The sequence below is a fragment of the Diceros bicornis genome, unplaced genomic scaffold, assembly GCF_020826845.1.
Source record: "Diceros bicornis minor isolate mBicDic1 unplaced genomic scaffold, mDicBic1.mat.cur scaffold_161_ctg1, whole genome shotgun sequence".
NCBI classification, from domain to species: domain Eukaryota; kingdom Metazoa; phylum Chordata; class Mammalia; order Perissodactyla; family Rhinocerotidae; genus Diceros; species Diceros bicornis.
The window spans coordinates 152596-161666 of record NW_026691067.1 but is presented as its reverse complement, the minus strand read 5'-3'; positions in this window follow the sequence as shown (position 1 = coordinate 161666).

Sequence of the window (9071 nt, the reverse complement as noted above, 5' to 3'; positions counted from 1 at the left end):
TCCCTGAACAAAGGGAAGCAGCAACTTTTATTTCGTTGGGGAATGAATATTCAAAAGGGAGAGGTGGGTATTCACTTGTAGAGGCTCAGTTGGAGAACATGCGTCCACATAATGAGGCCTAAGCTCCCCCTGGAGAGATCTTTGCTTTAAAAATAAGGCAAAGGTCGTGGGCACAGCTCCTGTGATGAGGCTTGGTCAGTTTCAGGATGGCTGGTGGTTACATCTCCCTTGAGTGCCTCATTTGGTCAGTTTCAGGATGGCTGGTGGTTACATCTCCCTTGAGTGCCTCATTTGGTCAGTTTCAGGATGGCTGGTGGTTACATCTCCCTTGAGTGCCTCATTTGGTCAGTTTCAGGATGGCTGGTGGTTACATCTCCTTAACATACAAAAGGAAAAGAAACAACTTGGAAAAACAGTTCATTGTTTCCAAACCCACCCTTGAGTTTCTGAGGAACCTAGTCAGTGACACGGGCACACAGTACAAAATGAATTTTCAAAGAAAACTGAAAAGAAATGAGAATTGATGGGGAAATGAAATTGGTGGGTTCTTTTAAAAGCACATAAAACATAGAGTCAAAAACTGCTGTTCAAAACGTTTTTGAACCAAAACCTCACCCTATGTAATTCTGTGGTGATTACATAATCAGGGAATCCCATAGAATTGCGAGTTCATATTGTCTGAAGGGTGGATACAAGACAAGTTCTTAAGGGAGATGACATCGTGTTTTTTCCAAGTAGGATCGTCTGGATATACCAAAGTTTATTTATCCACTTACCTGCTGAAGGACATCTTGGTTGCTTCCACGTTTTGGCATTTGTGAATAAAGCTGATATAAACATCTGAATGCAGGTTTTTATGTGTACCTAAGTTTTCAACTCTTTTGGGTCCATAGCAAAGAGTGCAATTGCCAGATCGTTTGTTAATAGTATGTTTAGTTTTGTAAGAAACCTCCAAACTATAGTCCAAAGTGTCTGTACCATTTTGTATACCCACCAGCAATATATGAGATTCCCTGTAGCTCCACATCCTTGCCAGGGTTTGGTCAATATTCCACATTTTGGGCATCCTGATAGGTATGTAGTGGTATCTTAATGTTGTTTTAATTTGCATTTCTCTGATGCCATGACTTGGAGCATCCTTTGGCACATGCTTATTTGTCATCTGTGTATCTTCTTTTGTTAGGTGTCTGTTAAGATCTTTGGCCCATTTTATAATTGGGTTGATTGTTTTCTTATTGAGTTTTAAAAGTTCTTTGTATATTTTGGATAACAGTGCTTTATCAGATGTATCTTTTGTGTAAATATTTTCTTCCAATCTGTGACTTGTCTTCTCATTCTCTTGACGTTGTCTTTTACAGAGCAGAAGTTTTTAATTTTATTGAAGTTCAGCTTATCAATTATTTCTTTCATGAATTGTCTCTTTGGTGTTGTATCTAAAAAGGCATCATCAAACCCAGGGTCATCTAGGTTGTTTCCTATGTTATCTTTTAGCAGTTTTGTAGTTTTGCTTTTAGATTTAGGTCTATGGTCCATTTTGAGTTAATTTTTAAAGGGTATAAGGTCTTTCTCTAGATTCATTTTTTTGTATGTGGATGTCCAGTTGTTCCAGCACCATTTATTGCAGAGATTGTCTTTACTCCATTGTATTGCCTTTGCTCTTTTGTCAAAGATCCGTTGACTATATTTATGGGGGTCTATTTCTGGGCTCTCTATTCTCTTCCATTGATTTGTCTGTCTGTCCTTTTGCCAATACCACACTGTCTTGATTAGCATAGCTTTATAGTAGTTGTTGAAGTTGGGTAGTGTGAGTCCTCCAACTTTGTTCTTTTTCTTCAATATTGAGTTGGCTATTCGAGTCTTTTGCCTCTCCATAAACACTTTAAAATCAGTTTGTAGATACCTATAAAATAACTCACTGGTATTTTGATTGGGATTGTATTGAATCTACAGATAAAGTTGGGAAGAATTGACATCTTGACAATATTGAGTCTGCCTATCCATGAACATGAAATATCTCTCCATTTATTTAGTTCTTCTTAGAGTTCATTCATCAGAGTTTTGTAGTTTTCCTTATATAGATCTTATATATATTTTGTTAGATTTATACCTAAGTATTTCATTTTGAGGGGTGCTGTTTTTAATTTCAAATTGTTCATTTTGGGTATATAGGAAAGTGAATGACTTTTGTATATTAAACATATATCGTGCAACTTGCTATATTCACTTATTAGTTCCAGTTATTTTGTAGATTTTTTTTGGATTTTCTATAGAGATGATCATGTAATCTGTGAACAAAAATAGTTTTATGTCTTCCTTCCCAATCTGTATACCTTTTATTTCTTTTTCTTGCCTTTTTTGATTACCAAGGACTTCCAGTACCATGTTGAAAAGGAGTGGTGAGGGGGTCATGCTTGCCTTGTACCAACTTAGTGGGAAAGCATTGAATTTCTCACCATAAGTATGATTTTAGCTATAGGTTTTATGTAGATAGTCTTTTTCAAGTTGAGAAAGTTCCCCTCTATTCTTAGTTTACTGAGAGTTTTTATCATGAATAGGTGTTAGATTTTGTCAAATGCTTTTCTGCATCTGTTAATATCATCATGTGATTTTTCTTTTTTTCCTGTTGATCTGATGGATTACGTTAATTGATTTTCTAATGTTGAACTAGCCTTGCATGCCTGGGATCAGTTCCACTTAGTTGTGGTGTGTAATTCTTTTTATACTTTTTCAGATTCATTCTGCTAATATTTTGTTGAGGATTTTTTTTTTTTTTTTTTGCTGAGGAAGATTCACCCTGAGCTAACATCTGTGCCAGTCTTCTTCCATTTTGTATGTGAGTTGCCGCCACAGCATGGCTGACGAGTGGTATAGGTCCACGCCCAGGAGCCAGACCTGTGAACCTGGGCTGCTGAAGCAGAAGGTGCCGAAATTAACCACTATGGCACGGGGCCAGCCCCTGTTGAGCATTTTTGCATCAATGTTCATGAGAGATATTGGTCTGTAGTTTTCTTTTCTTACAATGTCTTTGTCTGGTTTTGATATTAGGGTAATGCTGGCCTCGTAGAATGAGTTAAGAAATATTCCTTCTGCTTCTGTCCTCTGAAGGAGATTGTAGGGAATTGATATAATTTCTTCCTTAAATGTTTGTTAGAATTCACCAGTGAACCCATCTGGACCTGGTGTTTTCTGTTTTGGAATTTCGTTAATTATCGATTCAATTTCTTTAATAGATACAGGTTTATTCAGATTGTCTGTTGGTTCTTGTGTGAGTTTTGGCAGATGGTGTCTTTCAAGGAATTGTTCCTTGAAATTGCTCCATTTTATCTAGCCTATCAAATCTGTGGGCATAGAGTTGTTCATTATATTTCTTTATTTACTTTTAATTTCCGTGGGATCTGTAGTGATGTTCTCTCTTTTATTTCTGGTATTAGTAATTTGTGTCCTCTTTTTTTTTTTCCTTAGCCTGGCTAGAGGCTTATAAATTTTATTGATCTTTTCAAAGAACCAGCTTTTGGTTGCGTTGATTTTTCTCTATTGATTTTCTGTTTTCAATTTCATTGATTTCTGCTCTAATTCTTATTTCTTTTCTTCTATTTATTTTGGATTTAATTTGCTCTTCTTTTTGTAGTTGCCCAGGGTGGAAACTTAGATTGTTGATTTTAGATCTCTCTTCTTCTTTTTTTTTTTTGGTGAGGAGATCAGCCCTGTGCTAACATCTGCCAGTCTTCCTCTTTTTTTTTTTGTTGCTCAGGAAGACTGGCCCTGGGCTAACATCCATGCCCATCTTCCTCCACTTTATGTGGGACACCACCACAGCATGGCTTGACAAGTGGTGCGTCGGTGTGTGCCCGGGATCCGAACCGGTGAACCCCGGGCCACCGCAGCGGAGTGCGCGCACTTAACCGCTTGCGCCACCGGGCCCACCCCTCTTCTTTTTTAATATATGCATTCAGTGCTATAAATTTCTTGCTATGCACTGCTTTTGCTGTATCTCACAAATTTTGAATAGTTGTATTTTCATTTATCTCAAAATATGTTTTTTTGTGTGTGTGAGGAAGACCAGCCCTGAGCTAACATCCGATGCCAGTCCTCCTCTTTTTTGCTGAGGAAGACTGGCCCTGGGCTAACATGCGTGCCCATCTTCCTCTACTTTATATGGGACGCTGCCACAGCATGGCCTAACAAGCGGTGCGTTGGTGTGCACCCGGGATCCAAACTGGCGAACCCTGGGCCGCTGCAGCAAACCACACGTACTTAACCGCTTGCGCTACTTGGCCAGCCCCTCAAAATATGTTCTAATTTCTCTTGAGGTTTTTTTTGTTTGACCCATGTGTGATTTAAAAGCATGTTGTTTAATCTCCACATATTTTGGGATTTTCCAGTTATCTTTCTTTTATTGATTTCTACTTTAATTCTATTGTGGTCTGAGAGCAGACATTGTATGATTTTTATTCTTTTAAATTTGTTAAGGTATGTTTTATGGCCCAGAATGTGATCTGTCTTGGTGAATGTTTCATGTAAGCTTGAGAATAATGTGTATTCTGCTGTTGCTATGTGAAATCATCTGTAGAAGTCAGTAATATCCAGTTGATTGATGGTGTTGTTGAATTCAACTATGTTCTTACTGATTTCCTGCCTGCTGGATCTGCTTATTTTTGATGGAGGGGAGTTGAAGTCTCCAATCCTGATAGTATATTCATCTATTTCTCTTCCCAATTCTATTGGTTTTTGCCTCACTTAGTTTGATGCTCTGTTGTTAGTTTCATACACGTTAAGGATTGTTATGTCTTCTTGGAGAATTAACTCCTTTATCGTTATGTAATGCCCTTCTTTACCCCGGATAACTTTTCCTTACTTTGAATTCTTCTCTCTCTGAAATTAAATAGCTACTCCAGCTTTCTTTTGATTAGTGTCAGCATGGTGTGTTTTTCTCCATTCATTTACTTGTGATCTATGTATCTTTATATATAAAGTGGGTTTCTTATAGACAACATATAATTAGGCCATGTTTTTTGATAATCTTTATCTTTTACTTGGTACATTTAGACCATTGACATTCAAAGTGATTATTGATACAGGTGGATTACTATCTACTATATTTTTTACTGTTTTCTATTTGTTGCCCTTATTGTTTGTCTATTTTTGTCTTCCATTCTTTTTCTGCCTTTTGTCTTTTTAATTGAGTATTTTATATGATTTCATTTTCCCTTTTTTCTTAGCATATCAGTTACACTTCTTTTTTTTTTTTTTTTGCTTTTTTACTTGTTGCCCTGGAGTTTGCAATATACATTTATAACTAACCTAGTTCACTTTCAAATAACACTATACTGCTTCACATATAGTGTCAATACCTTATAATAACAAAATAACACTAGTTCCTTCTTTCCTTCCCTTTTATCTTTGCTGTTATTCATTTCACGTATATATAAGCATACATAGGGTATATTCATAAACATAATCAATTACATTGTTGCTATTATTATTTTGAACAAACTGTTATATATTAGATCCACTAAGAATAAGAAAAATAGAGCCAGCCCTGATGACCTACAGTTAAAGTTTGGTGTGCTCTACTTTGGCGACCTGAGTTCAGTTCCAGGTGCAGAAACACACCACCTGTCTGTCAGTAGCCATATTATGGCGGCTCATGTAGAACTAGAAGGACTTAACAACCAGAATATACAGCTATGTACTAGGGCTTTAGGGAGAAATAAAAAAGAGAGAGAGGAAGATAGGCAACAGATGTTAGTTCAGAGCAAATCTTTCCCAGCAAAAAAAAAATAAGAAAAATAAAATTTTTATCTTACCTTCACTTATTTCTTCTTTGGTGCTCTTCATTTCTTTATGTAGATCTGAGTTTCTGTCTTATATTATTTTCCTTCCCTCTAAAGGACTTTTAGCATTTCTTGCAGGGCACGTCTACTGGCAACAAATTCTGTCAATTTTTATTGGCCTGAGAAAGTGTTTATTTCTCCTTCACTCTTATAGGATAATTTTACAGAGTACAGAATTCTAGGTTGATGGTTTTTTTTTTTTTTATTTTTTTTGTGAGGAGATCAGCCCTGTGCTAACATCCGCCAATCCTCCTCTTTTTTTTTTTTTTTTGCTGAGGAAGACGGCCCTGGGCTAACATCTGTGCCCATCTTCCTCCACTTTATATGGGACGCCGCCACAGCATGGCTTGCCAAGCAGTGCGTCGGTGCGCGCCCGGGATCCGAACCAGTGAACCCCGGGCCGCCGCAGCGGAGCGCGCGCACTTAACTGCTTTCGCCACCGGGCCGGCCCCGGTTGATGGTTTTTTTATCTCAACACTTTAAATATTTTACTCCACTCTCACTTGCATGGCTTCTGAGAAGTTGGAAGTTGGATGTAATTCTTATCTTTGTTCCTTTATAGGTAAGGTGTTTTTTTCCTCTGACTTCTTTCTGGTTTTTTTGTTTATGTTTGATTTTCTGTATTTTGAAAACGATATGCTGAGGTGTAGTTTTTTTGGCATTTATCATATGGTTTGGTGGTTTGGTGTGAGACATTAATTTGGGGAACTTCTCAGACGTCATTGTTTTAAATATTTCTTCTCTTTTCTTCCTTCCTTCCTCCCTCCCTCCCTGCCTCCCTCCCTCCCTTCTTTCCTTCCTTCCTTTCTTCCTCCCTCCCTCTCTCTGTCCCTCCATCTTCCCATTACATATATGTTTCACCTTCTTTAGTTGTCTCACAGTCCTTGAACATTCTGTTCTGTGTTTTTGTCTTCATTCTCTTTGCTTTTTAGTTTTCAAGGATTCTGTTGGCGTATCCTCTAGCTCAGAGATTCTTCAGTCTAGTCTACTAATAAGCCCATCAAAGCCATTTTAAATTTCTGTTACAATTTTTTGTCTCTAGCGTTTCTTTTGGTTCTTCCTTAGGATTTCCCTCTCTCTGATTACACTGGCCATGTGTTCTTACATGATGTCTACTTTACCCAGGAGAGTCCTTATCATATTAATCATAGTTTTTTAAAATTCAGTCTGATAATTCCAACATCCTGCCATGTACTTGCTTTGTTTCTTCAAATTGTGTTTTTTTGTCTTTTGGTATGCCTTGATAGCCAGACATGATGTGCCAACTAAAAGGATCTGCTGTAAGTAGGCCTTTAGTGTTCTGGTGGTGAGGTGTGAGGGGGAGGGAAGCAAAGCACTCTGTAGTCCTATGATTAGGTCTCAGTCTTTTAGTTGCCTTATGCTTCTGGACTGTGGACTTTACAAGTGTTTCTTAGTTTTTTCTCTCCCCTCAGAGAGGACAGAATGGCTATGGTGGGCTTCCTTTTGTGGAAGGCTAGAGCTGGCTGGAGGTGGGTATTCCCCTTCCCCAGGTCAGTTAGGCTCTGATAATAGCCCAGCAGGTCAAGCTCTGCTTGACTGGTTGCCCCACAATGGCAGGCCTTGTTAAGAAAAACTGAGTGCTTTGGTGTCTCTCAAAATGGTTTCTTTTCCCCTCCCCCTGTTGGAAGCCAGAGAGGATTTTTCTCTGATATTTAGTATGGAAATCTAGTTGGACTCTTGGAGGTAAATCTCACAATATTGTGGGAACCCCCTTATGACTGGGTCCTCCTGGAGTTTTTAACTCTCAGTTTTTAACTGAGCAGTTTGTCAGTTACAGTTAAGGTTTTACTACCCCAGTGCTAGTTCCCAAGTTGGTTTCCCCCGTGAGTCTCTGCTCCAGGAAGCCGTGACTGCCTGTATTCACCTGTTGTCTTTCCAGTCATAGAGCAGCAGTTTGCTCTGTGTCCTCTTTTCTCTTATGGATCCAAGAAGAGTTGTGGATTTTTCAGTCTGTTCAGCTTTTTACTTGTTAAGACGGAGTGGAATGGCAGTTTCCAAACTGCTTACTTGCAGAACTGGAATGTAAGTGTTATTTTAGTTTTCCCCACAGGGCTTGTTAGCCAAAAATGCCTTTCTAGCCACCTGTTATACCAATTACACAGCCTGACCAGACTGCCTTACTTGGGCCTAACCCTGTTCCTAAAGTTCTTCTAAGAGGATTAAGAAAGAGGTATATGGACTATCACTTGAGAAGTTTATCGTGAAAGGAAGAAGGTTTGGATGGTTTCAAAGCTTTAAACATGGAGACCTGACAAAGTATAGCATATTTCCTGTATGTGTTATAGAATCTAAATAACTTGAAAGACCCTGGAAGAGGCAAAGACACCAGGTTTTGTGAAAATGGACCAGAGTTTTTATACAGGCAGGTTTTCCTTAGGGTATGTAGACACGGTAGCAAGAGGTTGGGAAAGCTAGGGAGACCCTCACCAATAATCAAAGTAAAAAAAAGTTTACTGTAGGTATGTACTGCTCCACTCTTGGGTAGACAAGTTGTGAGATAGATGCATGTTTTGTGGAAAGCCAGAATTATCTTATGTTCAGTTCTCTTTCTGTGAGGCCCCAACATCCTAGGTCCTTTTTGTCCACTGAAATGTGTGAGCTGTTCTTGGCCCTGAGGGCAAATATCTCTCTGTTGGGATGGAGAATGGAAAAGGCAGGTGTCAAGTGCCCCAGCTGTCTATCATTTGTAAGAGAATCTGGGTAGACTGCTCCCTGCTCAACTCTTGATCAATGTATATGTTGACTCTGGCCGTAGAGACTTTCCAGAGACGCTAGATTACAATGAAGAACCATTTTGAGGGGCTATGGTTTCCTCTGCTCTGATTTCTTTTTTTGTGTGTGTGAGGAAGATTAGCCCTGAGCTAACATCTGTCGCCAATCCTCCTCTTTTGGCTGAGGAAGATTGGGCCTGGGCTAACATCGTGCCTGTCTTCCTCTACTTCACATGGGACGCTGCCACAGCATGGCTTGACAAGCGGTGCGTCGGTGCGCGCCTGGGATCCAAACCCGCAAACCCCGGGCGGCCGCAGCGGAGCGCGCGCACCTAACCACTACGCCACCAGGCCGGCTCCTGCTCTGATTTCTTGATCAATTCCTTCCTACTGCTTTCTGTCTTCCTGTAATTTCTCAAAGTTTCTGGTCTACTGGTGGGACCTTACCTTGGTTTTCAGTGTTATTATTCTGTCATTCTGAAGGTATATACATTATATTAATTAT